This window comes from Dendroctonus ponderosae, unplaced genomic scaffold (assembly GCF_020466585.1).
Source record: "Dendroctonus ponderosae isolate FM_Combo_2020 unplaced genomic scaffold, Dpon_F_20191213v2 Dpon_F_20191213_1, whole genome shotgun sequence".
In the NCBI taxonomy this organism is placed as follows: domain Eukaryota; kingdom Metazoa; phylum Arthropoda; class Insecta; order Coleoptera; family Curculionidae; genus Dendroctonus; species Dendroctonus ponderosae.
Genome location: NW_026017110.1, coordinates 16313599 through 16340906, shown reverse-complemented (window position 1 = coordinate 16340906; position 27308 = coordinate 16313599). Strand labels below are relative to the sequence as shown.

Below are 27308 nucleotides of genomic sequence, written 5' to 3'. Positions count from 1 at the left end.
ATTTTGTCTTCGTAGTTCAATGAAGACATGACCACAGTTGCATTGCCCTTATCAGCTGGCAACACGAGAATCTCCTTATCCTCATTCAGCGTTTTGCAACGCGATGCAAAAAATTAATAGATCGATTTTACAAGAAAGCTCGTCGACTTTCTTTGGACTAAGTTCTGTTGCTCAGAAAATCTAGATGTCTTTTTTATAGTTGTTTGGACAAAGTAGTAAAACGTTTCTCATAAAAAATGTTGATGACCTTCTTTAAGATGTTAGAATTCCTGGGGTCTCGTAAAGCTTTAATCTGCTTTAATAAATGACTTATAACTTATGATGAGTTATAACTCATTAACTCAGAGAGCGGCAACAACTCAATAGCGCAACTCAACACAGTGTTACCCAGGCCTACACACTACTTTACTATTCAGAACACAAATTAACATCATTTGCAGCTTTTAAAACCAAGGATTATTATTTTATTGGATTTATTTGAACAAAAAAAATGAACGTCGAAGATGTTCTGTTTGCTTGTCCATTTAATGATGAATTTGCAGGGCTTTGATTAACTCGATGCGGCGTTTCTGAGTGAAACCGTTCAACGAAAATAAATAAAATTTACATTAGAAAGTTTGAAAAATCATTTGACTATTTAATATCCAGCGCAACAAAATTCAAAGTGTGTTAAATCCGTCGTAATCAGCTCTGTTTAATAGCCAAAGCCCCGATTTGTGTTTTATGAACCTACCATATGTGCCCATACATAAATGTATTTTCAACCAGTCATCAATTACAGCCTAATTGATTTTCAATGTTTGTGAGCTGCCGTAATTGTGTAAAACGTTGAATTTTTTAATCGATTTTCCCATATTTGCCTAGTAAAGTGGCATTCAAAGTTGGAGTAACGTACATGTTAGTTCAGGCAAAAGCATTGATGGAAAGCACCGCAACGGAAAAATATTTCAATGAGATATGTTTCCAGAAAAATAACTAGTAGACCATCAAAAATGTCAGCTGCATCAATGTAAAAAAATGCAATTGTGTCTCTGGAAGATCTAACAAACTCTTCAAGCGGTTTGCACTAAGCAAAGATCAAAAAGTTAACTGTTTGTATGAGATGAAATCTGAATGTTTACTAACATGAAAGTTTCAATTCCCATGGAGAAAGAGTATGCACTATGCATGTATGCTGCCTTAAACGAACCTACAGAACTGGCACAAAGTACAAACACTCGACTTTCGTATATATTTCGTGCGATTATTGAAAAGGGCACATTTCACTAAGCTGCTTTCAAGAAAATAATGCATCGGGTGAAACGTACACAGCGCATTGGAGCTTCGAAGTTTGATATCTTAATGTCCCTGGAACTCCAAAAAGCTCTGTTAATATTTTAGAATGCATTTTCACTTGAAAGGATGTAAGAAGTCAAACGATAGAGTAAACGTGGGGTTTTATTTGGAACGTTTGCCAATAGGAATCGATGTTGCAATATGATGCTTTACAACAGCCAGTCTATCTATCCGTTTGTTGTCTACTTTCCAATTTTGTTTATTGTAATCATTTGTTCCGAGAATTTGCCCGTTTTGCTTGAATGGAAATAGTTGGATAATCAAAACTCCATAATCAACGGTGACAATTTTTCACGGCTTTTAAAATGAGCCAGCCAAATCACCGCTAACAAGCCAACAGGGTATTAAATATGAGACGCAAACTAGCTTTCTAAATTAGGAGCTTGATCAGCAGGAAATGTTCTAAATGTTTTCGAGTTTCATGTTAATTAACTATGTAAATATCGAATATTGCGGGCCACACTGTGTTCATTGATGAGGCGCCACCTACAAGCCAAAAAAACAATTTAAATAATTTTTGATCAACATGTCATCAATGCCTATACATCTCGTATGCTATATAGTGACCTACAACCTACAATAAAAATACGTAATTGTTAAGCTAGAAAATAACGAAATCATTGGATACAAATTAATGGCTCGGAACTGAGCGATAAACAGCAAAGCCATTTTATTTACAGGTATTGTCGATGTTAGTGTAAAATATATGGACTATTAATTATTTTAAGCAATTTGTATGCAGAACGTTGCGTGGATTTACTCAGCAGCCCCATGATATTTTAAACTCAATTTGGATTTTATCGAATTCGTTACATGGTGAATTGAATTAGAAAAATGTGAATGGAAGTTTAATGGAAATGAGCACACAGTTAAAGCAAAATAACAACAATAAACATGAATACTGATATAACATAATTATTTTCCGTCAAGCCAGTGTTTTAAGTACAGTATTAAAAATTATTTATCGTTCGTTAAAAACGCGTTGATTTGCCGGGACCCTCGCAAGTTAAAAGTTGTTACTTAATAAAAAATATTATAAAAAAGGTTTAATCGGAGATGAGCGGGTGGAATAAATAAGAAATGTTAAGGAACCGTCAATTTTTAACATACTTATGCAATATTGTGCAATTTCTACTGAAATTGACATCGTCTATAGCCATTATAATGTAAAGTTATTTGGGTGTATCAAAGTGCAAATATCTGTTTGTGCGGTTTATTAAAGACAAAATAACTGCGATAACCTTTTCGTTGTGTACTGTTTAACTACTTGTAAATGGGAACATCAATAATTTGCCAAGTGCGAGAAATGAATGCATTTATATACACGTGTAGCATATGCAATCAAACGCTTTTTGTAAGTACTTATTAACTATAATTTAGGGATTAGTGAAATTGCCCATCATCGCAATTGATTCAGTTATACCATTGAAGACAAATTTCTAATTTTTGATCCCGAAACTAACGGATTAGGCAACTTAATTCCAAGAACATTCTTAAGGTATTTATAACCTTCTAACGACTTGGACAATATACAGGGTGATTCACAACCTTATGGGCAGAGTAGGAGCGTGCAGAGGACCTCAAGACAAGTCGAGTTTCTATTTAAGTTTTTTGCCTCAGGCCCATGGTTAACGAGATACCATTATGCCTAAGATTCATTTATGCTTAAGAGAAACCCGAGGGAGGCTATTTTAACACCACACAGCACCTTTAATTTATTAAATTTAAAATGAAAGTTTAAATTATTTAATTTTAATTTAATAAATTAAAGTTAAAACTAATTCAATAATAAATTGAAATATTCGTTACATTTTTGTGAATTTTTATTTGGATTATCTTACAGTCGATTAAGCTCAATTACTGTAAATGAAATTAAAGAAGAAAAAAAACTTTAAAGTTAACTCGTCAGCCGTCCCTATTTTAACGTCAACTTCAAGCTTTTACAAAAAAATGTGAAAAGGACTCAAAAAAATTGTTAAGAAAATTCATAGAAAATCACCCACAATCCTTACATGGACTTATGTTTCTGCAAATCACTCGAAAACGGAGGCCGATACGAAAAAATTGCAAGCAATAAAAAATCTTAAATTGCACAATAAATTTAACAATTTGTCCGTCAGTGGCGCACCATAAAAGAGTTCGGAGGGTATGCCTCAAAAAAAACACCTGAAAATTTTTGCAGCCAGTTGGGTCTAAACATTAGCCTACGTTCAAAATTTGAGCAAAATATCTCATAAACTGTAGGAGTTAAAAAGAAAATACCAATATAATTTTAAAACTTTAACACCCTGTATCTGGTTAACCATACAACGGAGAAAAAAACTTAAATAGAAACTCGACTTGTTTTGAGGTCCTCTACACGCCCCCGCTCTGTGACACATAAGGTTGTGAATCACCCTGTATATATTTTGTAAACTGGGAAGAATTTTTCTATTTTGAAGCTTTTCTGAAATCTTGCGACAGCTCCTTCACAATCTGTTATTTTGCGCATTGAAAATTTAATATTTCCTCTCCGAGTTATAAGGCATTATTTGAGGCTTCTCTCCCAATAAGAGTATTATTGGAATTTGCTTTCGACATTTTCATTACGATTTTATTCAACACTTTTACTCAAACTGGATTTATTTATTACTTTTGCAGCTGCTGCTTTTTAAACGCCCTATTTTTCAATATCAATTATTGATTGTTGAAAATAAATAAGTTTGTTTTATTATGAGTTTATTTGTTATTTATCTGGGAACACTTTATTTGATTTTAATAAATTTTAGTCTAATTACTTAGTCTGTGAATGTATTTACAATTTCAATTAAATTTCTGCTTTGCTTTATCAATTTTGCAGCTCACTAATAAATTGCTCTGATAAATTAGCCAGTCATTGATTGATAGACCAACTAGAAGGTGTTGATTTTTAAGAAGTCAAAAAATGTAAAATTTTAAACTCTACCTAGGTTGATAGGCACTTGAATGACACAACCGCCTATTTGTAACAGAAAATACAATTTTCTTCAAAAGTTTCTGTTTGAAGTTAGGAAAAAACCTGGTGTTGAAAAATGCAATGGTGCCGTGCAGATTATTAGCGAGAAGCCACTTGATATGAGAAGACTGTGAGGAAACGAATATATTTTTTTAAACAAACCGACAAAGTTGGTGTTTGCTTTAACCAAATTTAAACAGGTTCTTTAAATCATATAGAGAACATGTACATACATAGTAACAGTAAGTGATATCAGTTCGTCAGCATAAAACTTTAAGACAAACACGAAACCGTGATTAATGTCATGGCTTCGGGGTCTGCAGTAAACTTCTTCGAAATTCGCAGGGCAATAGTTTATCTCGTGTATCTGCAGTATTCGGTGAATTTACTCTGTCAGAAGTTTTCGATGCCCTGATCTTTTATTAGCTAAATTATTGTTTGAGAAAGTGCGAGCATGTTAGAAGGAAAGATGGATCAGATTCGAAATCATATTGGACCCAATGTGGTCTGACCAATGATTTTGGACCGAAAACCTTTCAACCATTAGGGCCCTATTTAGCCAAGCCACAATTGGGTCCAGTATTAACTCTGCTGACATTTGACTAGGAGCTACAAACATACGAGCAAAGTAATTAAGTAGGTAATCATAGACCAAACCAATTGGATTAACCAATTAGTTTCAAAATTAGCTGCTGAGTTAGATGATGGCTCTAGGCCTGACATCTCTAATAGAACGAACAGTTGTTTGTTAATTGAAGCATATGGCTTTTATCTGATTCAAGGTATTTATGGGATGTTTTAATTAGACTAACATCCTGTGAATGTAAATTTAAAAAGTTTATACTAAATAGCAAAAAATAGTTACGTTGCAACTAAATGAAAACACACAAACGAGTAACGGGCAGCAAGAAGAAAAACGATCGAGAGTATAAAGACATTAGAATAATATCAAACCTATATTATTAGCAAGCCACCATACGAAGAGATCGAAACATCTAAAAATATTACAATACAAAGATGCTTGAGATATTTGAAGGTCCATAAGCTGAAGAAACTGTAAAATTACTAAAGCGCCAACCTCCGAAACGAAGACCACAGTTGAAGGATAAAGTAATAAGATAATTTAATTAATTTGCCAACAAATCGGAAGTACATTTTCAATTTTCAATGCTCTGTTTTCAGTTGGAAATTCCAATAATATTGGATATCTTTTTTGACTGCCGCCTTTTAGTGATTGAATGCAATGGTTGCATTAAACACATGTACATCAGCATTATTCTGAATAGAATTTGAAAAAAAATCGGTCTCCATTGATTTGAATAACTTTGGAAATTTTCAGAAAGGTTCTAACTGCTTGTAAATAGCAAACGTTATAAACATCATAAATGTATAATAATAATAAATAAAAATACATTTGGTAGGCACGTTTGCAGAAAAATAATCCAATTATTTATTGCACAAAAAAGAAAACTGCATTATAAACATCCCAACAGTAATTCCGCAAGCTATTTGAGTTTAATTGAACAAATATCCGAACGCAAGACTGTGCGAAATTATTATATTTACACATTTATATTGCTTTCCCCCAAATTGCAATAATCTAGAGAAAAAGCAATCGACTAAAGAAATCAATAAATATTCGTAAGATCAAGTCAACAACCATTTATATATTTTTGTAGAATATTTCAAGAGAAACCAGTGAAGATTGCATTCACCTCGATATTAAATAACTGTCTGAAGCTGATACACAAAGATCTATCAATCAAATTAAATATTACTAATTGGTTTGCTACGACTTTGCAAACAATCTGCAATCTTAAACCGTGGACAATTCTCGATTTCTGTAGTAAAGTTGCATGAATCGAAGTTCATTAATTAAAATTGTAATGCAAGTTTAGCGCTTTGCGCCAATTCCCACGTCATAAATTACTTTTAAGGCTACTTTACACAGTGTCTGAATGCAATTTGATATGCCGAAGAAGACGTGATGTGAGCATGTCAATAATTCGAATAAAATAAATGGGACTGGAATAGAAATTAATTTTAGAATAAGCTAGGCTAAGACATATGTACTAAACAAGGGCAGAAAGACCGATTGGGTCGATAGCCTTTTTCTGTAAGAAATAAAGATTATTTATATATATATAAATGGGACAAAATTAGAAGTAATCTTAAAGCATTCAATTCATTTCGGTTTTGATAAACTAGTAAATTTCTGGTAGGTACGAAAGCCGAGACTGAATATTAACGTTGCATCTCAACTTATTGCACCAATTAATTACGATCTCGGTTTTAACCATTCAATCACCTAATTTCTAAGAGTCGGCTTCTAGCAACCGACATTCTGGCTGCTTGATTAAATTAGGCAATTTTAATTTTAACTGGGATTAATTCACATTAAAACCACCGACGTTTTTGGCCGAAAATCGATTTTAATTAAATGCACTTCTCTGGAGTTTTAAGTGAACAAAAATATATTTAAATAAGTTGCGTATTTAATTAATTTGACTTCTTGGAATGATAGAAAATTAAGACTTTAATCTTGCAATATAAATCCTCATCAGATGTCCATGAACAGAGCAGCGTGTAATTATGCTATAATCACTCCCAGTTATACGTTGATTAGTAATTACAGAATAAGAAAATTGCGTAGATTGCAGGTTACATGGTGATTATTTAACTAACGACTTTCTCCTTAAGTGGGATACAATCCGGCATTAAATGCTGCAAAGAACGACAAGTTAACTTAAAATTGTCCGCTAGAACTCAAATAATTTTCAACCGATACATTATCACCGCATTTATTAACCCAGCGATTAATAACAGCCATTTGTAAAAATAATTATCCTTAATTAAATAATACTGATTGTAACAAGAAAGCCGCCGACCATGATAAAGTAGAGGCCAAGCCGCGTAAGTGCATACAATTAGCTTTATGTTTAAATTCAACAGAATCGCTCATCTAATTATTTCAAGAGTAAACTGATTTGCAAAACGTATAACACGAACGCAGCCTTTCCAAATTTCGAACGTCTGACAGAATCAACTACTTTATACTATAGCTGAAGGGCGTTTCCCTAATCCCCTAGTTTCTAAAAATAAATATACTACAAACTTCCGAATGCTCCAGTACGGTTTGGGTCTGACAAGAACAAGGAAAAAGATGGAACGCGGTATTTAATGGGAAAGGGTTGTTTCTTCCCGTAAGTATCGAATAGTAATTAAGCTAAAATAGATCGTTGGCAATTAGTGTCATTATTGATAATGCGTACCTAAATGGTTTGATTTATAAGTTCTAAATAAAAACAGGTCAGTCGATTTTAGTCTTTAAACTTATGAAAAAAATTCGTATATTGTGCCTGTAATTTTTTCTCATGAATCTTGGAGGCAAAGTACATGGGCTCTGAATAGCAGTATTACTTATTGGTTCGAATACGAAGGTCATTTTTATTTATTTAAGACATTTTTAGTATAGCACATTTTCAGATTGTTATATCTATTTAGAGTTAAATACTAAAGAGTTTTCAATAAGACGGTCGGTGGACCCGAAAGGACCCTAAGAATATTAAAGCGAATATACGTAAGTACTTAGGTAGCAAATACGTAAAGCAAATATGGCAATAGCATATCTACTTTAGAAACGACCAAAATTCAAGCCAAAAGGTTTTTTTTATAAGAATTAATTCAACTTAAGGCCTCTGGACCTGCGATAAAATCATCTCTGCCACCTGAAGAGGAAGTTCCCCAGATCTTAACATTTGCTGTTAAGATACCAAGTAAATATTTGCAATATGAAACTAAAGAAAGTCCTATCATTTGATCCTAAGCAAAGTTTAAGAACTAATTGGCTTAAAAAACTTTACATGCAAAACTTAACTTTGTACTTTCAACATCTATTGCAAAGTTTTACATAATGCATAACTTTGTCTAAATTACGATGAATACTGGCATAATCGAAAACATCATCCAGACTGCCTCCGCTTTCAATTCCTTCGAGCGTTTCCTTCTCGTGCTCAGATGAACTTTAACAATATAATATGATTTTCTATTCCATTTGGCACATTGTTGCACCTCTAAAACTTTACGCTTTTGTTTGTCATCGGATTTTCTTTTTCTGTCTGATAATTTTGATGTGGCAAAACCTTCACTTTTTCAGTTTTATTGATTGAGCCGAGAAATCTGATTTCTTCGGGTAGAATGCCCTTTCAATTGAAGCTGGGTAACATATTGTATTTCCAATCGAACTTTCAACTGGAAACCAAAAATATTCATAATGGAATAACCGGATACGAACTGAACTTTGTTGAACTAAATACAGCTGCTCTGCAAATTCCTTCTTGAATCTCTAAATAGAATTTCGCTAATGACTACTTATTGAATGACAGTGCTCGTGGCAATGAACCATTTTGATATAATGATGATAGAGCAAACTTTTGTTTCCAAAGTTATTTGTTTGAATTTTGTACGGTTGTTTGTAAGGTACCTAATGGGCGATTTAATATAACAATATATCTGGAGTCGGGGGGACTTTAGATTGGCTTTCTGCTTGGAATATACCTCAGGTTACAATCTAGATTCCATTAGAATTTTATTACATTCGTTGTTGTTCTACTTATTGTTATACGTATTTTGTTCCAGGTTCTAACAGCATATTTTAGAAGATAATTTATTGGCAGTGCTCTCTAAAAAAAACCATAAAACGTTAATAACTAATACTTAAAATGTGTGTTCCAAATCTACATAAATTCTAGTTTTAAAAATAAAATAAGAAAACTAATTTTAATCAGCATATGTTGAAGACTTTTTACGGCAGGTGGACGTAATTGAAGGTGTTTCTTAGTGCAAAAAAATGGGAAGATCGTCAACATTAAAGAATACAAAATACAATTAAAGTTTTCAGTTTGCTCGAGGATAAATATTCTGGTAAAAATGTGCACAAGATTGTTTTCTCTGCTGTTGAAATGAGCTGCTCACCAAAATCACCGTTACACTGACAAATTTTCCTTAAGTTTGAAACTGGATAAATTCTGACTGGTAAAAAAAATATATGCCAAGGCTTAAAGTAGTAACAACGCTACACATAAAAACTGATGATTGTGGAGAAATACTCCGAAACGTATTTTAATTGATAAATAGAGACAATAAATGACTGAAACCCAGGAATTAATTTTGATTTGGAATTGAAACACAGTCAGGAAAGTATGTACAATGGTAAAAATAAAGAAAACGAAAAGTATTTTGATAAAAATTAAGCACTTCCGATACATTTTATGTTATTGTTATGTATGTATCTTTAGTTAAATGAAAAAATGTAAAATTTCGTAAAGTTCGGCATGGTCCGAGTTGGACAGAAGAGGACAAGTAGTTGATGTTAAAGCTAAAAGTTCATAGACAATTTAGGACTAAAATTTGATATATGTACAAGGTTGCCGAAAAAATTACCAAAACGGAACTAAGTTGCCCCAAAATCTGCGATCATGCGGAGAATCATTAATTTTCTCAAGTCCACTGTGAACTTTTGAAAAAGTTAAAAAAAAATTGCACTACAAGACCAGAAAGTGGATATTTAGAGACCACTCTGTAAATAAACCAGATGGGCCAAAAATTCGAAACCGTTTTTTGAAATGTTCGTGGTAGGTACTGAAACAAAACAAAATTTTACCAATTTTGCATTGTTTCATTTGCCACCCTGTAGAAGCTTCATCCGATTCACTATTTTTTTACAAAACCACGTTCTAACCGAAAAAGAATTGCACTAAATAACGCTTCAAACAGAAATCAATTCGATCGAAGCAGTCAGAATTTATCTAGTTCCAAAGTTAGTCAAACTGAGCAGTTTAGTTAAAAAAATGGATTTTGTTCGATCTAGATGGATTTGCAGATTTTTGATCTCAAAGTAGTGCACTAAATTGTTGAAAAGTAGCTGCTGATTCAAGTCTTTGATAAAAATTATTTTCTTGTCCAACTTTTATTTTTTCTATTTCAATATTTATCTGCTTTCAAATTGAATCAGTCTGATCCAGAAGGTCTTCAGCTCGGTTTTCGGTAATCAATAAAATTTGTTCCAAACTTAGTGACCTTATTGCAATGTTTCCAACATAGGTACCTAATTTCCTGCTAAATTTATTGCTTCCCACATACGGTGAATGATGTCGTTCGCATATTTATACTGCAGTACGGTACTTTGATATCAGGAAACTCATTATTCCGACACCACTAGTTATGTCTCCATTTACTAATGTTTTTTCACGATAATATGCACGTTTTGTGTGCATTTGTGTCACTGTGTATTATTTTGCCACATTGCAACAATCGTTATTGCAAGTTTCGGTTAGCTGCAATAACACAATGTCACCTCTTTTTCGTTTCTTGAAAGTGATAAACACTGGTAATACCAGTTGGGTGAGAACAACGACAATGTCCATCTAAACTAACGTAATTTACACCTAAAATTAACAGTAACTAAATGTAGCTGAGGAATTGAAATAACCGTTTCCAACGAGCGTCTACTCACTCTATGTCTGAGCTGGCCTGCCTACTCTAATTCTTCAGCATTCAGTTAATCCAATGGGAAAAACTAACATACCAAACTACAAAGAAGTTTAGGGCGAAATCACAGGAAACAATGCAAAGAATGTAACCATTTGTAAATCACTTGGTCGGAAGGAGCGGCTAGGGGAAGGTCGCACATTTACATTGAATAACGGTACCACTAGAACGGACACACCGAAAAACAACGAAGAACTATCAAGCAAACAAAACACTTCACATTGATCTGCACAAGCGAACGTGCATGCAAACTCAGGCCTTCGGTCTGGGAACTGGTAATGGGCTGACTAGCGCACTGGTTTCAAGTTTGCTGTTGTACTTTCGGTGGCAAGGCGTTCCCTAAGCTGTTCGTGCTATTAACCCGTACCAGTGGTACCTAAAGCTGAAGAGAGACGCCAACAATGCGGGACAGGTCATGGGAACCTTTTAAGAGTCCTCTCCTAGACTGCAAGTTAAAAATACACGTTGAGGTATCGGATGATACTGGCTGATACAGACCAGATATTGCGAAACCGTTCGGTTCCTTAAGGAGCTGAAGAGCGCAGCCTTGTGAAATATTTCGAATACCAGAACGATTCTCTATTGAAGGCAAGTGTTGATATTGATAATGAATGCGAAGAAGCCAGAAATTTGCATTATGCGGTTTCCATTCTGAGGACGGATGCTGCCACATAAAGGTTACATAAACGGCCACTTGGAATCATTCAAGTGAAATCTTTAAAAAATTCCCTCAAGTGCAGAATTTTGGATTTGTTGCGGATAAGCTAAATCCAGCTGAAAAGGACAATAAGCCGAAACCGGTTCTGGAAGTCCTTGCTTGTGATAGCCAAAAATTTCTACCGAATTTCACGCACTTATAACTGCGAAATCGGATAACGAACCTTTTTCAGTTATAACAACAGTTGTTAAGTTAGTTCCCTAAGTTGGAGCTTATGGAAAGAAGTTTTATATTGCTCACTGTTACTTTTTCACACACACGAATTTAATTATTTAAATTGACCTTCAAGCAAGCAGCGAAAAAATTGATCCGGATGAACTTGGGTTTTATCCCAGCCAGCACTGGCCCCGATAATCACGTAAAAGACGTCGAAAGAAAAAATGCTAATGAGAGTGAAATGACGTCCTTAAACGACGTACATGAATGTGACAAAACATTCTTAACTTTGCTTCGAATTTTCTTTTAAAATGTGTTCAGCAAGCTGCAATATTTATTTACATTAAACATTAAAACAATATTACATATAGATATTACACAACAGTTGCTAATAGAAGCAAAAAGTTGAACATAATTTAAAAAAACGTTTCAAAACTACTTTGCTTCCAATTTTCTGTGCAAAAATTACGAACTAGATAATGACGCAATTGCCAATTTACTTTGTTGCCATGAAAAGCTTGAAAAATCGTTAATCTTTAAATAAAGGCCTTCAAAAATACAACTAACAAAAGTTAAAACTGTAAGTTGATATTCTTGAATTGCTTATTTTGCAATGAAATAATCTCATGGTTAAAATTGGTTTCTGGTGGAAAATATTTTTTCGGTAGAAAACAAGTCACCGCTGATATAATCTTCTACATCTTAGAATGATTCGAAATTATCACATTATAAAAGTTAGCAAACACCACAGAAAAAAAATGTCGACAATTTAAGCAAATCAGACTGATCGGAAAATTTGGATGCAAATGAAAAAACAGCCTACAATGCAATACCACAACTTTGTATTAAGGTTGCTAACGAATTTGATCTGATGATGAACGAAAGTGGAATTGCGTTATTTAACTAGGGGGACATTCAGTTTAACGGGCAAATTATCGTTCATTGCACAACGTAACGTGGGTCATTCTCACAGTGCCTAAAGTTTAAAAAATCTAAATTGCGGATGTTCTTCATCAAAAAAAGTATCGTTGGCTTTGGCTAAACTCCTGCTACAACTGATAAAGATTTTTATCATTATTTATGATAACCCGATTTGGAAAAACCGGTCTTAACGCAAACTCTGCGGGAAATTTTATTTCAACTAGATGCGTGTTGTTTCTTATATTTAGAGTTTCTAGCCACTAGTTAGATAATGTTCTTAGCCAAGACGCAACTGCTGTTTTTCTGATTCGGAAGCTTTTCAAAGTAGCATCATATTACAAACTTCCTTGAACTTGGATAAATGTTTCAAGTCCTAAAAAGTAGTTTTTAGTGATTTTTATTAATAACATAATGCAATTATTCACAATACACGTGAATAAATTAATTATCTCGTACAATCAATGTTGCCTGCACATGCACTTGGCGACCTTGCAATAACTGTATATTGTTTCACAAGCTTAACAACAGGAAAAAGTTTATATTTGAATATTAAATTTTCAACAACAATTAACAAGTAATTACCAATCGCAAACTTATCATTGTCAGGAGATGGACATGTCGTTGCAACTTTGGAATTTTTAAATTGCGATAATAAAATGTGTCGTACTTTTCTAAACGAAAACCTTTATGCCCAAAGGGCAACTTTAATAAAATTACCAGAGCTTTTTCCTTAATGTCTCACGTGAAAGCAACAGAAGCGAACAATTCTACTAAGCACGGTATATTACAGTCCTCCGAGAATTACCCAGGGATTTTAACTGTATTAAGTAATTTCAAATACCTAGTTTCGTTCCGTTTTTTGGAGAAATTGTGCATAACCGTTATGCGGCAGTTAAGGATCCTAGATGTTGAAATAACGGGAATAATGGTCCTTTGTTTTTCGAACTTGTAGCCGATGAAAGGAACAATGCAGTAGAAAATTTCCTTATTAACAAATGAAAACGAATAGTATTGTCGATATTTGGCAACGACCCAAAGCTAACCTAAGCTGTATGTTCTGTAATAATCGTTACTGTAAGGTTTTATTAAACAATCAGTTGGAAAACCCATCATAATCTTCATAGTTGAGCGAATAAAATGTGTTACATCAAGACACCGGATAATCACTTATGGGTGTTTAATTGAAACGATTCCAATATGGTATACACAATGGCTCTTACATAAAATGCAACCTGCTTTAGTTTATGCTTTAACCGGACACGTTACACAATAACTCCTGCTTTTAATTTAACTAATTCGATGATTAACTCATTTGAAGGTCCACGTTTTTTATCTTCAAAGATGCAGAAATGCAATAATTTCGGCAAACACATATGTAAGTGCCGATGTAGGATCAGACCTACGTGGTAACCAAAATCAGGATTAAAATGAAACAAATTAAAAAACATAGGTAACATAATAGGTAAAAAAAGACAATTTAAAAACAAAGATAATACGAAATATAGAGAAGTAGACAAACAGTAAATAAAAAATTTAAAAAGCGAGGGAAAGATGGTTAAAGGAGCAGTGCGAAGAGGTAGAGGATTAGGAGAGAAAGCATGACTATAAACGGAAAGCTAATTTTTGATACAAATTAAAAACTCAGGAGATGAACTGAATATAACGAGCTGTTTGGAGATAATAGAGCAGGATAAGTGGAAGTTGAAGTAGAAAATAGCGTCTAAAAACATTAAAAGCAGAAATGAAAACCAGTCGAAACATTCAAATGTATGAACGACGATGCCTTGGGTATACTACTGGATATATTTAAAGAAGTATACAAAACAGGGTATATACCAAAGCAATGGCTACTCTCCACTTTATGCTATTCCAAAAAGTCACAAACGCGAAAGACTGCTGTGAATATAGAACAATATCATTAATAAGTCCTGCGCTCACGGTATTTTTTAAAGTAATCCATGGATCCATCAGTGAAAACCTAGAGAAAGAAATAGATGATAGTCAATTTGATGTGAAATAATGATAAGAATAAAATGATGTGAAATAATTAACACCATCTCCTTCTCATCTCTCCGTCTCCTTATGAAGGTTGGCGAAACAGCTGCTCGGAAAATATATGTGCATGTGCGCCCAAACCACATGCCGAAGTCCTTCAGCCATGAGTTCTGGCGTCTTCCGATGGATCTTTTTCATTGAATCTTCCCTTCGATGATTAGTTTCAGGATTTCGTAGCGACTGCCCCTCATAATATGTCCAAGAAACTGTGGTCGCCTTTCTTTCATCGTTTGTAGCAGTTCCTTTCCTTTGTTCATACGTCTTAGAACTTCTACATTGGTTATCTTCTCTGTTCAAAAAATTCTGAGCATGCGTCGATAGAGATATATCTCAAATGCGTCTCTTCTCCGTTATGGGATCAAGGGTCCAGCTCTCACTGCCGTCTTTATCTATGCTCACTGCCGTATAGAAGGGCAAATAACACATAGCAACGGAGCATCCGTGACCTGAGCTCTAAGCTCAATTCCAATCTAGTAAAGAACGTCTTCATACTAGCGAAGACTTTCCTCGACTGTTCTATTTTGGATCTGATTGCACTTTTAGGGTCACAGTCCTGATTTATCGTGTGTTTATTAAGTGCCCAGCTATTTAAACAATAAGACCTGCTCTACATCTTTGCCTTTTATGGTCAATTTTTATGTGTTTTATTAACACCATCAAATTGTGATTAATTAACACTGTAAATGCAAGAAAATTACAATACCTGTGGCATATAATGAGCGACCAGCGATATGAGATGCTTAGATTGATCATGCAAGGGACTATAAAGGGAAGAAGAAGAATTTCATGGTTGAGAAATTTGAGGGATTGGTTTGGTTGTAGCTCAACAGAACTTTTCAGAATAGCGGCAAATAAAGTAAGAATAGCAGGGATGATAACCAACCTCCGATAGGAGACGGCACTCCAAGAAGAAGTTGTTTATCCCTGCAGTTTGTGATAAAGAAATTTTGAGTTGGAGCAATGAATTTTTAAAAATAAGTCCATGTTTGCTGTCTCAGAAGTTTTTTTCTAAGTAAATGCTCGCACATAATTTTCATGAGTTCATTTTCCAGCAGGAATTTGATATTTTACTGTACAAAAAAACTAATCATGTATCTATGGGATCCTGTTGCTTAAAGAATTTTTGCGAAACTATTTATTTTTCTTTCACTTTTCAGTTTTCTTCCTTTGTTGCACCTGGTTGTATATTTTTCAGCCGAATCAATCTGTTAGTAGGTAATAGTTCTATTAAAGTCTAGGAATTATTTTTACTGCACAACATCTATTTTCTAAATTCTGCTGTACTTTAGAGGAATTGCGCCATAATTCTCTTTGTCAAAATAGCCTTTAAATTGGGAAATAAATTTTCTTTTAATCGAATTACAAACCTGGAATTTAATGGGACTAATCTGCTGACTAAATCTACCGAACATTAGCTGAAAACTGAAATATACCTATTAAAAAGATTTTCTATAATTACTCGAAAAAAATTAAGTGTCTTTCTTCATCATTCTACTAATCCTGTTCAATTGTGATAAGATCGCCCTTTTAAAGTTTCAACACTCGTAAATTTGTTTGCATGTCGCTTCCAGCATAAAAGCTGCGATTGTCACAGAAGGGTGGGAACAATTAAACCAAGACGAAATTAAGTCATTAATCATCCAAACAAAATCAGTTTCTACTTAATCATCTAATAAGAAGGGAACCACGAAACGAGTTTCCATAATAGTATAAACCAGACTGGCTGAACTATTATCTTCTGGGTAATAAAACATCCCTTGGCATAGGGCGCCGCAGTAATTAATTTTAATTTTCCAGTCCATGTTTGGTGGAAAAAACGTGGCAAAGAACGGGACAATCAATGGAATATCTGGAAGATGTCGACGCAGGCTGTCTTCATTTGTCGCTACAAAACTGTACGTTGCCGATTAAATAAATGTTAGTCAACAAATGTTAGCGTAATTATTCCGCATATTATTCACCGCTTTAGTTACTGACCACACTGCGATAATTATAATTCACGATAATTCAGACTACATGCGCTAAATATATACATTTACCGAATTGAAAGCTGCACTGGATGCTTTTACTCTATAAACAATATAGGGCTTATTGACTAATTATAAATTGTTATTTACGGACGAAACCGTTCTGTTTCGTTTAAAGGTATAATTACATTCGTGTAATCTGTTGGGACATATAATTGTGCGGCCGGGAAATAATAAACAGCGTTGAAAGCAAGCTAAAGCCCTACGCAATTCCTTGTTTATTATCCATACATCTTCGAAATTCTGAACAAGTTGGTAATCCGGTTGGCTACTAGAATTGAGCGAATCTCAATATTTTTGCTATTACAGTTTTTAATGCAATAACTACGAAAACTGGTAAAACCGGATTTTGCCAAACCCGGACTTTTTTCGGATGATAATCCACTAGTAGATAATTTATTCCTATTAGAATTTTTCAACAAATAATTGAGCAAGGGAGGTGAAGCGGCTACCAAAAAAGTCGGGAATGGAGAAAAGGTGTTAAAACTTAAATTGATTTTCGTAATCACACAGGTAGAAAAAAATGTGAAGGAAAAACACTGTAATAACAAAATTGTCCAAAACTGATATAGAAAGTTTTATTGCAGTGAATTCTGGCCCAGAGAAGAATAGATTGCCTGTTCAGCATGTTACAAATAGGTACACAATAAAAAGGGGCAATTATTTTTTGAGAAAACTGCTAATACATCTTTATAATAATGTTACGTTTCGTACATTTTTATTTTCTACCTGTACAAGTAATTAAACTTTTTGTAGTTTCTATTTTTTTATGTTGACAAGTAACAGTCGTATAAAATGATCTTGAATTTTCGAAAAAGTATTGTTCTGCTCAGGCAGTTTTATGGTAAACTAGGACAGAATGCACTGTTTTAGTTACTCAAACTTACGCCTTTTCAAACGTTAAGTTAACGGTTAAACATGGACGGAATGCTTAACTAACATCAAAGAATACACCGATTGCAAACCAATCAGTTTATTTTCCAATTTCCTGGTGAGAATTAAGCTACAAATGTCAGCTACCCCATATACTCGGCCTTCTCCTATAGAAAAAAAATCCACAATTTCCTACAGTTAGTCCTAATTGCTCGAGATTATTTTCTGCAAAACTTATAAGATATGTCGCAATAAATTACGACATAATGTAGTGGGCTTAATAAATCTTTACTCTGTCATCGCTTAGGCATCAAGATACGCAATAAAAGAAATCAGGGACCTCTAACCTGATCTAATAAATCTCGGCGAAGAAAAATTATAGGGGTTGTACAGTAATCAAACCGATCTGTGGGGATTGATGCTAGTATTTGCCTTATATAAGATTTGGTCGATTAAATCTATACATCTATACATCCGAAATCAAGTTTCCTTTTGTGATCATCAAATAAATTGTTATTATTGTAAGCCATCCGCCAAGAACTGTTAACCAAAGAGGGTATTTATATATGCATTAGTAGATCATTAATATCAAATGGCTAAAACGCCCTGGGCAACAAAATCCACAGGCACCTAGAATTATTTCCAACATAAGATACAATCGAACACTTCATTTCCTTATGAAGGGAAAATCGCAAATCCCTGTTGCGAACGCTGTAAATCCCCTATGGAAATTCAGATGATTGAAATCCTCAGCTTGGAAATGGAAAATTAAGCTTTAAGAAATAACTTATTATTGTCGTGCAATGCGATTTGCGACAAACATTTTCAACTCCAGCAAAAAGACATCAGCGTTTATTTGCATTAATCACCATCTATTTATTTGTATTATTTAAATCCGCTGCACAATCGCAAAATTATTCCATTATTCAACCAAACTTGTGACACACTCCGATTTGGAGCAGTACTCGCGAAATGTATATAGCGAACCAAGCGATTTGAGCACGATCTGAAATTTTAGAGCAAAGAGCGCAATTGTGCTTGTGAGGTTTACACTGCCTAAAAGCATTTTAAAACTCAGCAAAGTTAAACATGGACAAAAATGTTACTCGAAAATGGAAAGTATCTGAGAGCTATCTTAAGCTCAGTGAGCCATTACTTTCAGATTGTATAAAATGCAAGGTGCAAGTGCAGAAAGGTTTTTCCAGCAAAGTGTCTCCTTTTACTTTGATAGAGATTCCCATCTGCACCTTTTAGTTTGATAGAAGGGATCAAACTGGAAGATAATTTTAAGTCAACATCCTTAAAAATTGTTTTTGGGCTTTCCAAACCTTTCCTGGATTAAACACAATATTTCACTGTGTACATAATTCACTGACTCCAAGGCGTGAATTAAACGGATACGGATGTGTAGGAATTTTAAGCTACTTTTGTTGTGCTTGAAAGATATTTCTTTTAATAATTGTGAAGGGCACACGAACTAATTTTTCAACGCAATTCGTTTTCAAATTATCGGAGTTTAATTAACGGTTTCTGTTAATATGCATAGTGTCTCGACGCGTCATAATTTAATGGACACTAAAACCCCTTGATAATAAAAAAGATGACTGACATTAATAATGTAAAACAACTCGTGAAGACTGACAATGTACAGGACTTCGGAAAATATTGAATACCTCTACGAACGAGTCCCTAAAAGAAAACATCCTGTTAGTGCGTTTGGCAGGATCTAATAAATAACGCCATTTATTTAGGTTTTGGTCCTGGAAAGCGCCAGCCTGGATGATGCATCTCCAGCAGTAAAAAATGTTGAATGTGGTTATAAAGGCGCGGTAATTTTTTGCTTCATGTCGTTGACATAAAGAGGCGATAAACTGAGTTATAGTCTACGTGGTGAGAAATCCTTAAATATTTGCAATAGAAGTGAAGAGATGGCGAGAGGAATAGCACCACATAGGACATTTTTCTGTAATTTTTACCTCAAATTTATACATCTAAAATCTAGATAATTACCCAGTTATACGGTTGGTTTGAGAGTAATCTGTATGTGTAAAATACGAGTTTGTTTTGTATAATGAAATATACGCTCAAGGTAGGGCATTTAACCACATATTATATAGGAACACAGTGGTAAACTAATTGCATGGTGCAACTTCCTGAAAATTGGATTGTTGCAGAACAAAACTCATATTTTCAGTTTTAATCTGAAAGTAAATATAAATGCAGTTTGGGTGAAGTAATTCAACAATTTTATTTCAATTTGAATCATAACATTGCAATTTGGGACGGAATAATTTAGTGTCCTTAAAAAGTTTCGTTTACATTTTTTTGCGTCCCAATTGGAAAATTAAGTTGAAGACAGCAGGTGTAGGACAATGATGAAAAACGTCACTATCTAATTATTGGCGACGTTTCGACTTTTATTGGGGTCTTATTCAAGGCTCAAATTATATGTGAACGTTGTGTCTAATTAAATGATACCTTATAGTGAATGCATTCCCAGGCAAGGCACCAGTTATTTTCAAAAACCCCGTAACCATGCATGAAACCAGTCTACAAGTGTAGAATTCAACGGACTGTAGATTAGTCTGTTGAATTCCACCACATGCCGCTTTTTTTCACACTTAAATTTTATTTTACAAATTTGCTTTAGGAATTCTTCTAAACGACCCGCACGCTAATGTTTGAAGAAGTTTAACCAACAAAAGATATTATGTGCAGAGACCCTATTAGATAGATGTTTAGGATTAAGTTTTACAATCAGAAATATAAGGTAAGTATTAAAAGAGACAAATACAGCAACTAAAAACGTTTTCTCCGCTTTCAAAAGACGTTCAACTACGCTTAATTTAATTTAGTAACCAACTGGAAAATATAGTATTCACTGCTTCAATTCAACTATTCAATTACAAATATTGCTGCTTCTGGTTGAAAACGTCTTATATTTCAACTCATAAAGCACATAAAGAAAATTGTCTTCAAAATTGCGATTCGCTCCAGTTTTGTATTAAAAAACATGGAAAAATTTAACTCAATAAAGGTGTTCTTTTATTTTATCATTAAGGGAAATTCAGTAGGAAGGCTTTCCGTTCCTTCAATTAAATTCGAATTTTTATTTATGGTGGATTTCGTTCTGCGAAAATGCATAAATATAAAAAGCGAGAATTTTTATTGAAATTCCTCACTATACACATCTCAAGTCGAGGAAAAACCTTATTTGCTTTACTTCCTTCACTTGATTGGATTGTTAGGCACTCAGTGAAAGATATGCACCTCTTCATATGTGCCCACTCTGTAATTATTTGCGAAAGCTCCAATAAGCTTCGCAGGATTTTTTACACAAAAGGAATTTTCTCCTAGTCTTTCGGCGGGTATTCTTAATTAAAATTTTAATCTAACTTCACTTTAAGAAAAGTTGAAACAATTAGGGCAAATACAGAAAATGCATTCTTCTGCCAGCAAACATATAAACTTATGCGAAGTAGGAGATAAAGCTAGCAATTACAGAAAAAGTATTCCCTTCCGGAATACTACTTCAAACGCTCATTGTGTGCTGGAAATCAAGCTCGTCCCGTATTGTTTTCCTCATTGTGCTAAAATGGAAAGATGTCAGATATGCTTCGTTAAATTTAGATACAAAGGAACTTTTTCTTTTGACGAAACACCGTGGAGTTTCTATTAATGGCAAAAATAAAGAAGATAAATGAAAGAAAGGCATATGCGACGAGTTTTGTGACATCAGTTACTCAGAGTAACTACTGATCAGCATTCAGCAATAACACTACTTTTAGCTAACTGATCTGTAGTTCCTAGCAGTTTTTCATACTTCAACGGATGGTGGTGTCAACAATCCAAATTTTTGTAGTCATAACTTAAAATGTTATATGTGCCCATGACTATGAAAGTGGTCTAAATCATATATTTTTTGTTTCGAGATATTTAATGAATTGCATTTAAATAAATTAAAAATTATTTTTACACTATCCGACCTTTTTATTTTAAATTTTATTCGTCTTGATTAATCGAAATTTATTATCAATATGAAATTTTGTGTTAGTTTTATAGGAAAATGTTGTTTTTAAGGTTGGGACTGACCATTTTAAAAATTGACTGAATGTCCTATAAATGACTTAAACAGTAAAAAAAAAAGAAATAAGTAGTAAACATCTGTGGTTTTCTTCGGTTAATGACCTACTGGTGGTCTATAATGGAAATCGCTTAACATTTCCGTATATTTTTGGTCTTCCGCTTTGAGGCGAAATAGCTAAAACGAGAAGTTTTGAATCGTCTAAAGAAGTTTTACACAACATTTTAGTTAGTTTGCTATTTTCTGCGGGTTATCGTAAATCGAAAGCACGACATCTAGTTGCAAACGTGCAGTATGAGAATATGACTCGTACTAGATAAAGCCAAGTTTTCCTATAAAAAGTAGTTGTCGCCGAGAGTTATCAACACTATAAAACAGATAAGTTCTTCCTCTATTTCTTTTGCCTCTCACGGAAAGTCATTATTTACTTTCAGGTTTCCAAGCATTTTCTTATTGTGTGGGTCATTGCTCGGACCATTCCATCGGCACAAAGACTTGGTTTTATGGTGTATTGATATAATAAAGCCAGATGTTTTTGCAGTTTATATAGATTGATATGAGTAGACGTCGGAACTAACCCCCCAAACTTTAATCACACGCTCGTTTTATGTAAATCAGAAATATTTTTCGCCGCTGCAGACATTTCGTGAAACTGCTCGGTAAGCGAAAGATATTGTGGTAATTTTTTTTTGGGAGACAAATATTATTTGGCTCTAAATGAAATTCGCTGCCTTAAAATAACCAGAAACTCGATTACAATATTGCCGAGAATGATAACTGAATAATAAATATTTCCGCTTCGAAGAAACACGCAAAAATTCAAATTTACCGAGAAACGAGCTGCTCTATTTTTCATCGAGTTAGAGGGAACTGTTCTTTTACGTGATCACTGTCAAACGAAAGAAATAGCCATTTGTTTAAGCAAATTACCTTGGCATTCCGTATTGTTTTGTTTTGTTCTTATAAATGATTGACATTACTGGGAATAATATTAATATTTTACCTTTGGCTGCATGTTTGAGTGTTACGTATTTATTTCGAATACTTTCCAGTAATGAATTATTTACATTTGTTTCTCTTCAAATTTAATTTAGCACACATGACAGATGTAGATTAGTTCAAAGGAACTTTTGTTGCTACTCTTTCGACTTTCGAATTTCTTGAACGCGTCAAAGATTGACTGTAGAATTTTTCTTCTGTTTTAAATATTTGCTTTAAAAAAGCATCTCTATTTGTGTTACGAAAACTTTTGCTTTCTGTGTTTCTCTGAAGTTTGTTTTAATTTGTATAAGAATCATACAACGCCGTTATTTATAACAGTACAGAATACGTAAAACACATAAATAATTAATGTCGCACCAAGAAAAACTCCAAGTTTTAAGAAAATAAAGTAAATTACTTTTATTTTTGAAACTGATCGTTACTTTTCATACTTTTCAGAGGAGGTTTACTAGCGATTTTTGCAGAATTACCAGTAACATACTACATTGAAAATCGTGGGAAACACAAGTTTTCTTTGCGAATTGAAATGTTTTTATTGTTCGATTCCGCTGTCTCCTTAAATGGTTACTCGATCTTTTCATTATAATACCTACATTCGCACTGAATGTTTAATAACTGATATAAAAACGGTCCGTTAAATGATATTTTTTGTTTTTAAAATTTTCACGCTAACATTAAAATAATGAACACTATTAACGAAAATTAACACGAAGCAATTGCTCGAGAGAATTTAATCATGTTTAAATGGAAAACCATTAACTTGCTGTCGATAGGGCTCGCTACGGGAAAACGATGTCGCTATATTTAAAAAAATTCCAGGGATTTTTCCCTGGTCCATGCAGGAATAGGGACGTGAAATAACTAGCGATTTTATTTAACATGTGTAGTTTTGTCTTTTGTCAATTATCGATTAGTTTGTTGATATGAGATTGTCAGTCAAATTTACTATAATAATTTTGCTTGTAAAATCGAAAATTTTGTCAAAAGTAATGTTTTTGTTTATATTTTTAATTTAGATAAACCTGCATTTGACTGAAAAGTAATTTACCCTTAAATTTGATTTTTTTTATATAAGCTTCTAAACATAGAAGGAATTTATCATTTTATAAATATCGCTATCGACAGAATTTTTATATCTTTTAACGTTTCGTTTCTACCCAAATGACTTTCGCAGCTTTCGCTTAATGCTTTCGCTTCCTGATATGGCTCATATCGCGCCAATATTGCAAAACTGATATTAAAGCTTGAGCATCGACCGATAAATAAGCCGATGATTAAAATGTTAAAAAAATCTGTTTCGCTTAACGAATTTCTCGAGAAACAGGTAAATATTTATTTAAGCCCAAACTTTCAGTCTAGTCACAGAAGACTAACATATATTAGCAATACCAAATAATAGAGACCACTTTTAATAATAATAATAAGAACAATCATATTTATTTCTTTCAAAAGAAACTATCGTCCAAATCGGTCTTTCTGCCATTGCATTTACATGTGTGTGGTTTGTTATGTTGTAAAGTTATATCTACATCTAACACTGAGACACTTGCGACACTCCCATATATTTCGAACACAATATGAAAAGTACTTAATTAATAATCAATAATAGCATTATTCTTTCAATGAGAAAAATTAATTGCTATTGAGGTTGTGTTGCTGAATAAAGTAACGAGATTATTACATTCCCATCGCAAAATATTAATTTTCAAGTATTTAATATAGTTCAGTAACGAAAACGTAGAAATGCGCTTTTTTATACGTTCGTTTATACGTTACGTACCGTTCGAAATATAAATTACGTTTTAATACCTCGAAAAAAACAAGTATTTTTCGAAGCTGCACAGTTTGAAAATTTAAAAAAAATGTGCAAGGTATTTACAGGAACTAGTTTTAAAGTTGTAAGAAACTGTTAGGATGATAGCATTGAATATGTACAAAGGCGCTGTATTCTTACATTATTGTCAATAAATTATTGAAAATACAGATGTAAATTATCATATAAATTGACTGTTTCATTTATCCAAAAAGCACCTTAAAGCGAAACTTTCCAATTGGATTAGAAGCTCTTTAGATTACAGCCAATAATTTTCTGAGCAGTTTACTTTCAATTTATTTACTTCAATAGCATTATTTAACCTATCAGACCATAATGTAATTTAATTTCTAATTGAAATTTCTACTGATTTAAATAATGCGAATATCCAATTTGGGGCGCAAAATTAAATTCCAATTAGATCTTTTGTGTTTTATATTTAAAATTTATAAATACCAATATCGGTAAAATGTCGTATTTGAAAATCAATGTATTTGTTCTTCGAATTAAATTTCAATTAAAATTGATCAGCTTTAGGGAAAACTGACATTAGTAGAAGTTCGATGCTCTTTCGATTATTTTAAATGTTAAAATTTAGTTGACGAACTCTAATTGAAATAAAATATTTCTAATAAAGGAAGGCTGGCTAAGTAATTCTTCTGTACTAACGTTATAAAAGGGTCGACATTTTTTTATAATTGCAATTACTATGATTATTGCATCATTTACAGGGTGATTTTGCGAAAAAATTATGTCTGATCTTTAATAAAGCCCCCTTGCTGAAAACAATATTGAAATAAAATTAAAGCTCTAAATATTTTACAAAACTGGTTTTTGTTTAACTTGTTTTCGTAATACTGAAAAGGATTCTCTGGACTTTCATTTATATATTTATTTTTATATGTAAACCTTAAGGCTCACCATAAGGTCACCTTAAAAGACAAAGTGCTCGGTAATTGCAATAATGTAGGGAACGAACTTGTGAAAAGACCTCACATTATGGCAATAATTAATAATTAAGCCCAGTAAAGCTGAACAGGCTCATAAACGATTTCTGCTTTGTAGGTGTATATCTACCTATGAAAATCAGGAGGCTAAAATATCGATTTTGGTTAAATAAAACCCCCAGACTCGTATACTACTATAAAGTGAGATATTCGTAATAGTAAAATTTAAATCAAATTATCAGAAGTTAATACCATTCATCCTAAAAAAGCTATCTCGATATATAGTCCAAAACAAAAATGAAAACAAACAAAAAAGTTGCAGATATTCTAAATGGTTGATTTTCTTAATCGACTTCGAAATCTTTTTCAACTCGAGGGTAAAAGGATTTTAATTAAATATAAGAGAATTGTCAACTTTAACCTAGCTCTTGAAATGAAATTTGATTTCTTAGTGAATGTTTTAGGTGAGTATATTTACCGGCATCTCCAGACTTTTCAAGTTTAACTAAAGTCTATTCCCGTAGTAAAAGTGATTAAATTATTTACGTTTTGCCCACAGCTTGCTGGCAAATTCCTCGTGAGCATCTAGCGAAAACGTTTATAAAAATACGCTCTTCCAGGAGACAGAACATTCAAGTAGGAATAGTAATTTATTAGAAGAGCCTATCAATTAATTCAAGCGCTTGAATGTAAATTATCAATGCCAAACTCACTTAATAATAAATTGCCTTCAATCAAAAGCTGGGATGTTTCACTGTTCATGACATGGAGTTGCTGAAACTATCGGTAAACTTAACTTAGGAGGCAAACTATCGAAATTTGTTAAAAATGGAGCAACATAAAGATCATACAATTTGATCTAGGTGAAAAAATTAAAGAGTTCCAGCATGAGAAAAGAACTATTCAATGTTTGCTTTCTGGAAAGTATTATGCATATAAGGAAAATTCCATCTCACGAGCTTTTTGCTCCAAAATGGCATGTTCAAGTCGTGGGTTATGCGTAATTGAATTTCTTTTGGCGTGTGAAAGCTAGGGTCGAAAGAATGAATAATACAGCGAAAGCATGACATATCGAGGAAACATTTTAATACATGCAAAGTGTCTTAAAATTGGGACTGATCCTTCATGGCTGAAAATTTCAATGCGGTACCAAGCGAATAATGATCCTCAAGTATGATTTATGAATAATATTTTGAATTCCATTATAATATAAATTTTACATATTTATGCTATAAAAAACATCGTGGGTAGAGAAGTTATGCTGTTATAGAATCTAAAGAAACGAATTAAAAATGCATTTATTCTTCTAAAAGCGAGATTCATTCTGTTCTAAACGCGAAATGCGGATTTATAATCCTTCTGATGTTTACCAACCCAATCTTTCTTGATAACTTAATTACTCAACTGTCTGAGGAAGAAGATTCTCCTTCTTAGAAATTACATTCCGGATTACTATTTTCGCAGTAATAAAATGAATTTAGTGTTCTATTTAAAGTAAGTTCATCCACGCAAAATATACATTTCACAATTTCGAAAAAACGTCAAATGAAATTATGCAGAATCCACATCTTGAATTAGAATAAGTGCGTATATTTTCGGCTAACCGAATGGCATCTTTTAAACTTTTTTGTGCCGCATTCAATAGGGTTTATTCAATGGTTTCTAATATTAGTCATTTAGTGGAAGCTACTTTGATAACCAAACCTAAACTTGAAATACATTAATCTTAGAAGGAATCAACAAAATTAAGCTTTCGCGTTGTTGGTGAGTTTTTTGGGCTTTTAGAACTTGTTCCGATACTGTGGTTTTATTTTCTTAAATTTCTAAAAAACAAAAAATTGTTTGTTTACTAAA

General features: G+C 33.2%; 1 protein-coding gene and 1 long non-coding RNA gene across 5 annotated transcripts in view; one reads left to right on the top strand and one right to left on the bottom strand.

Moving 5' to 3' along the window:
* Positions 1–27308, bottom strand: part of LOC109542490 (cadherin-87A) — a 100373-nt gene that overhangs the window by 62709 nt on the left and 10356 nt on the right. The window contains exon 1 of one of the 3 annotated variants that reach the window (XM_048661242.1): positions 10824–11201. The exons of 1 other annotated variant lie outside the window; for it this stretch is intronic. The gene's annotated coding sequence lies outside the window, so the exon portion shown is untranslated. Of the gene's footprint in view, positions 1–10823; positions 11202–27308 lie in introns of those variants that run through there. One more of the 3 variants, XM_048661240.1, reaches the window with a different exon arrangement.
* Positions 2360–16632, top strand: LOC125502599. 2 transcript variants are annotated; one of them, XR_007280367.1, is made up of 3 exons: positions 2360–2689; positions 16280–16450; positions 16506–16632. It is a non-coding gene; the product is annotated as an uncharacterized LOC125502599 (long non-coding RNA). The 2 variants fall into 2 exon arrangements; XR_007280366.1 differs by lacking the exon at positions 2360–2689 and adding an exon at positions 7649–7889.